Here is a 6,570-nt window from a genome sequence, read left to right as displayed (position 1 = left end):
CATCTCTCAACTATACACTTTTTATTCATGGGTTAGTAGAAGTAACCTGCTTTCCAGAGTTCTATGAGCTGCTTGAGCAAATTAAATAGAACCTGAGGCAGGGGTCATGGGATCTGTAATTTTCAGTCAGCCTATCAGAAACACAGATCATAGCCTAGGGTTGTTAATTGGAGTCTCAAATGGGGACAATCGTAGGGGACAGAACTCACAGCCTGCATGTCCTGACTTTACCTATAGGCAAACGGTGCAGAACTGAACTGAATTGTAGGACCCATGGCTAATGTCCACCAGAGACATGTTCTGTATTAGTAAGAGAACTCCCTCCACATCTTAGTGATGAGAGGTAAAGTGTTCGGTATTGTAAGAATAGAGTAAAAACAGAAAATGTGTTTGTCTTTTCCTTACCTTCTGAGTGTAATCATGCAGAAGACAAGAAAATATATGAAACAACTGTTTTTGGATATTGGACAACAGATAGGATAACGCTGCGATCTCTGGCATGAAGGAGTAAACGAGGTAAGCCCGTGCTTACTGCCAAGAGGATTTCTAAACCTGAGCACAAGGAGGCGGGACTCAGAGCAGAGGATACGGCTGCTGCAGGAGAAGACACGCTGAGCTTTGTGGAGACTGCAGCGCAGAAACTTGTGGACTTGAGCATTAGATGGGAAAAAGAAAAACATACAAAGAGAAAGGAGTGGAGATAATACGGATTTGCAAGGATGGGCTGGGGCAATGCTCAACGGATAAAGTGCTCGTGATACAAGCATGAGGAGCTGAGTTTGGACCCTCGGCACCCACAGAAAATGCCGAGCATGGTGATGCACACTTTGGAGACAGGGAACCCCTGGGGTTCTCCAACTGGCTGGCTGATCAAGTTGATGCGTTCTCAGTTCAGCCAGAGAGCCTTGTCAAACAAGAAGGTGGGGAGCGATTGAGGAGGACCCCTGTCATGGACCTCTCTCTTCCACATGCATACGCATATGTGTGCATGCACTTGGAACATACACATGAGCACAACTACATACGAACAGGCATATGCACACCACACACATATACACGCAAAACAAAAGTTCACCTTGAAGTTTTGACTAAATATTGATGTGCACATGTGTGAAAGAGTAGGTCAATTTCCAAAAGTCACACAGGAACGAAGATCTTCACAGAGTGTTCCCGCCCCCCAGCCACTAGAGTGACAAGGTTTCATAATATACAGGACCCCAGATAGAGTCCTCAGAAAGATATTGATTTAGCAATGGGACTTCACTAGCACATGAGTAGATGATGAAAAAAAAAAAAAACCCTCACAAAGATTAAATTCAAGCCTCAGAGGGGTCAAACTTATCCAATCAAGTTAATGGTATACCACAACAAAATGCAAAATTCTATAAAGGGGTCTAGAAAAATGGCTTAGCCGTTAAGGCACTTGCCTGCAAAGCCAAAGGACCACAGCTTGATTCCCCAGGACCCACGTAAGCCAGACTCACAAGGTGGCACACACATCTAGAGTTTGTTTGCAGTGGCTGGAGGCCCTGACGTGTCTATTCTCCCTCCCTCTCTCTCTCTCTCTCTCTCTCTCTCTCCCTCTCTCTCCCTCTCTCTCCCTATCTCTATTTCTATCTGCCTCTCTCTCAAATAAATAAATAAATAAAAGTTTTTAAAAAAAAATAATTCTACAAAGGAATGATGCAACACACATTCACAATACTTGGTATCTAACCTAAAATAAGAAGTCACGGAAGAAAGTGGGAAAGTGTGCCTCATCATAAAGAAGAAAACAGACCGATAAATGGCAGCGATTACAGAATTAATCAACAAGAACACTTAGAAATCAGTTACAAACACTTTAGTTGCCCAGAGAAAAATGAAAGAAACATGAACATGTTTGAAAATGACAAGAGAAGTGGTGTGTATAAAAAAGTGTCCCCTAAAAAAAAGCCAGACACACACAAAAATGCAAGATCCAAAATAAGATGTAAAAATACACAGAAGGCAGCTCACAACAGACCAAACACTGTGAAAAACGGGAGACCCTGGAGGCGTAGCGACAGGCTGTGTGAAGAAAAAGCCACTACAGAGAAAACCAGAAAAGCAGAGGCTGGTGAGGCAGCAATCATTTTCTAACCTGTATATAATTGAAATTCCAGAAAAACAGACTGGCATGAATGTATTTGCAAAAAAGAATGAAAAGCCAATATTTTTCCAATTTGATGGAAACTGTAAACAGATAGATCCAAGAACTCAGTGAGCCCCAAACAGAATAAAACTTAACACACATACACATCGAGGCGCATCATACCCAAACTGCCTTTGAACTGTGCAATAGACCAAAGGGCAAAAAGATAAATACTATAGAGGATTAGACATAGTCATGTACAGCAAACTCGCCTTCAACAAGTATGTAATGCACAAGGGGACTGACATCTTTAAAGCGCTGACAAGATAACTCTCCCCCCTCCTCAAAAAAGCATGTGTAGCCAGGCGTGGTGGCGCACACCTTTAATCCCAGCACTCGGGAGGCAAAGGTAGGAGGATGGCCATAAATTCGGGGCCACCCTGAGGCTACATAGTGAATTCCAGATAAGCCTGGGCTAGAATGAGACCCTACCTCAAAAAAACAAATAACAACAACAAAAAAAAAAATGTGTAGCCAGGCGTGGTGGCACACACCTTTAATCCCAGCACTTGGGAGGCAGGAGTAGGGGGATTGGCGTGAGTTCACAATCACAGTGAGACCCTACCTCAAAAAAAAAAAAAAAAAAGTAAATAATTTTTGTTACATTTTTTAAAAATTTTGTTTATTTATTTATTTGAGAGTGACAGACAGAGAAACAGGCAGATAGATAGACAGACAGACAGACAGACAGACAGACAGATAGATAGATAGATAGATAGATAATGGGTGTGCTAGGGCCTCCAGTCACTGCAAATGAACTCCAGATACATGAGCCACCTTGTGCATCTAGCTTATGTGGGTCCTGGGGAATTGAGCTTTGAACAGGGGTCCTTAGGCTTCACAAGCAAGCACTTCACTAAGCCATCTCTCCAGCCCAAGTAAATAATTTTTAAAAGCATATTTTTGGGGGTAGATGGAGATAGGAGAACTCACAGAAACACACAAGCCAGCAATCCTGGCAATGTGGAGAACAAGAGACCTTGCCTCAGACAAGGTGAGAGACAAGGGCTGATGTTCAAGGTTGTCCCCTGACCTGCACAGCATGCGCCAGGGTATGTGCTCACTGGAGCACACACAATGAGATTTCCCATTGAGAAATTCAAAAGAAGTACTGGGGATGTGGCTCAGTTGGAAGAGTGTTTGCCTCACATGCACAAGGCCCTGGGTTCAATCCCCAGCACTGCATAAACCAAGCGTGGTGGTGCCCACCCGTAATCCCCATGCCAGGGAGGTGGAGGTAGGAGGATCAAGGAGCTCAAAGTCATGTTTGGATACATATGCAATTTGAGGTCAACCGAGACTAGAAACCCTGTCTCAAAACAGTGGGGAGTGCTGGGGAGATTGCTCAGTGGTTAAGAGCACTTGCTTGTAAAGCCTACTGGTCCAGGTTCTAGTCCCCAGTACCTATGTAAATGCAGATACAAAAAGGGACATATGTGTCTGGAGTTAGTTTGCAGTGGCAAGAGGCCTTGACATACACACACACACACACACACACACACATAAATCAATTCAAAAATGTTTGTAAAGAGGGAGGAGAATACAGACTAAGAGAAAATATTTGGAATACATTTAGCCACCAAAGACCACTGTTCAAAACCTACAAGGAACCATTCATCCAATAGAATAAAGTTGAAATGAAGTACAGACTAGAAGGTTTGAGAAAAAAGAAAAAAAAAAAAACAAGATTTGACTAAACTCCAGGAAAGAAGATGAAAAAAAACAAGTACAAGTAGGTACGGGGACATTTTCAGCATCAGGAGTCATCAGAGAAATGCACATTGAAATCTCTGCTCACTACACATGCTCAAGGATTTGCTCTTTTTGTTTGCTTGCTTGTTTGTTTGTTTGGTTGGTTGGTTGGTTGGTTGGTTGGTTGATTGGTTGTTTGTTTGTTTAGAGAGCAAGAGGAGAGAATTAACCACCAGGGCCTCCGCCACTGAAATCAAACTCCAGACGTTTGTGCCACCTAGTGGCCAAGTGCGACCTTGCACTTATTTGCCTCACCTTTTTGCACATCTGGCTTACATGGGATCTGGAAAGCTGAAGATGAGCGCTTTCACCGTAAGCCACCTCTCCAGCCCTGCTTTGCATCTTGACTGCCGCTCAGTCCCTGGGATCCAGCTCAGGGACAGGCAGAGAATGAACATAGGGGTGCAAGCAGAACACCCGGTATCAGTACTGCTCTCAGCTTAGTCCATTTAGTACTGTAAATAAGCCATAAAGGAGCTAAACGCATGTAGTTCCCGAGACAGGGAAGCCCGAGGCCAAGGGGCTCACCTCCCGTGAGGAGGCCCAGAGTTGTTTCGTGATAATGACGCCACACCCACCACAACATTGACCGGTTCGGGAGGACTGCCCTCAAGACCTGGTCATCTTTTTTCTTTCTTTTTTAATATATTTGTATTTATGTATTTCACAGAGGAAGTTGGGGAGCGAGAGAGATAATGGCACTCTAGGGCCTCCAGCCACTACACATGAACTCCAGATGCATAAGCCCCCTTGTGCATCTGTCTAACGTGGGTCCTGGGGAATCAAACCTGGGTCCTTTGGCTTTGCAGGCAAATGCCTTAATGGCTAAGCCATCTCTCCAGCCCTTCTTTTTATTTTATTTATTTGAGAGACAGAGAGAAGACTGGCACACAAGGGCATCCTTCTATTGCAGAAACTTCAGATGCATGTGCCACTTTGTGCATCTGGCTTTACATGGGTGCTGGATAGTCGAACCCAGGTCATCGGGCTTTGCAAGCAAGTGCTTTTAACCACAGAGCCATTTCTCTAGAATTCTGACCATCTCTTAAGGTCCCCTTCCTCACCACTGTTACACTGGGGATTCAATTTTCAACACGGGGGGAATGTGTAGGACGCAGTCAAATCATAGCCCTGGCTTCCCCTTCATAACCCTCTGTCTGATTTCCATGTTAATTGCCTTGTGGGAGCAGATTGCTACCTGACCTGGTTGTATTTGCTTCTGTGGTTTCTTGCTGGCTACCAAAGATGTCCTCCAGCATCTAGGCTTCATTGGGGACCATGTGAGGCTGGAGAGGTGACTCAGTGGATAAGAGCTCTTGCCACACAAGTTTGAGGCTTTAAGACCTACTGTAATGGGATGTTAGGGGTCTGGAAAAGTCCTTGAACCCCAAACCCTAGTTTAATTTTTTTAATTTTAACCAAAGAATTAAATTTAAAAAAAAAAAAGAAGAAGACTGAGGAGGATGATTATAAAATTATTATATTTATTGAGGAAAGTACAGAGCCAAAGAAAGGTACCCACGTAGCTAGAGATCCCACATGGAGGGCCTGGGGGAAAAATGTAGAAAGAAAAGTAAGAAAAAAAAATTGAGGGCTGGAGAGACGGCTTAGTGGTTAAGCGCTTGCCTGTGAAGCCTAAGGACCCTGGTTCAAGGCTCGATTCCCCAGGACCCATGTTAGCCAGATGCATAAGGGGGCACACGCATCTGGAGTTCATCTGCAGTGGCTGGAGGCCCTGGCGCACCCATTCGCTCTCTCTTTCTCTGACTCTCTCTCTCTGTCTGTCACTCTCAAATAAATAAATAAAAATAAAAAAATTTTTAAAAAAGAAAATTTGAGGAATTCCCTCCATGTGGGGAGCTGGAAGGAATAAGGGAGCCCATGTGGAGAGTAAGGGCTAGGGGCCCCTCCTGGCTGGAATCTCCCTAGTGGTCAGAGAGCCTGCCCTCCCCTTGCAAAGGTATTTATAACCTTACAGTGGTGGGCTGTCTTCCGGCTCAGGTGGACCAGAGGGACAGCTGGTTGGTTATGGCTGGGGGCTGTCTCCGGAAGAGGCTAGCCCTGGCACCAAGGTCCAGGGGCTGAACTTGACTAACCATAGTGTTTAAATCCTATGAAAGACCTCCCTCCCATGTGAGGTCCTGGTTGTTTGTGGAAAAACAGGTCTAGGGAACTAACCAAGAGATAAGAAGTCAGGACATCTTGGATTTCTAGCAAGTGCAAACTTTTCTGCCTTTGTTACCTTCAGGGGTCCAGTCACCCTAACTGTACCCCCTGTAGCTTCCAGATCAGGCACAGTTATGGGAGGGAGGGATTGATTGAAGCTGATGGATCCAGCTTAAGTTCCATAATGGCAGAAGAAGCTGGCCTGCTTTTCACAGGACCAAACACAGAGAAAGAAAACCACAAGCCAAAAGCCACACAGCACAGCACCCTTCAGGAACCCCAGCCAGGCACACTTTGCATATCTTTAGATCGGAAGCCCAAACCCACCATCACACCTTAGGGCTGGACCCTAAGATCCACCCTGGTGACTCTGCCCCCAGCCAGGCAGCTGCAGATCCAAACTACAAGAATACTACACTGAATATATTGGGGGCCATCTATTCAAACTACCACAGCCCCCTCGCTCCCAAATTCAATTT

The 6,570-nt window shown here is 44.9% G+C and overlaps 1 non-coding gene across 1 annotated transcript; it reads left to right on the top strand.

Annotated features, from left to right (window-relative positions):
* Positions 1-3,285: 3,285 nt before the first annotated feature.
* On the top strand, positions 3,286-3,359 carry Trnav-cac. Its single transcript has one exon. It is a non-coding gene; the product is annotated as a tRNA-Val (tRNA).
* The last annotated feature ends 3,211 nt before the right edge of the window (positions 3,360-6,570 follow it).

The sequence above is a fragment of the Jaculus jaculus genome, chromosome 9 (genome assembly GCF_020740685.1).
Source record: "Jaculus jaculus isolate mJacJac1 chromosome 9, mJacJac1.mat.Y.cur, whole genome shotgun sequence".
Taxonomy (NCBI): domain Eukaryota; kingdom Metazoa; phylum Chordata; class Mammalia; order Rodentia; family Dipodidae; genus Jaculus; species Jaculus jaculus.
This window is presented reverse-complemented; position numbering and strand designations above follow the sequence as displayed.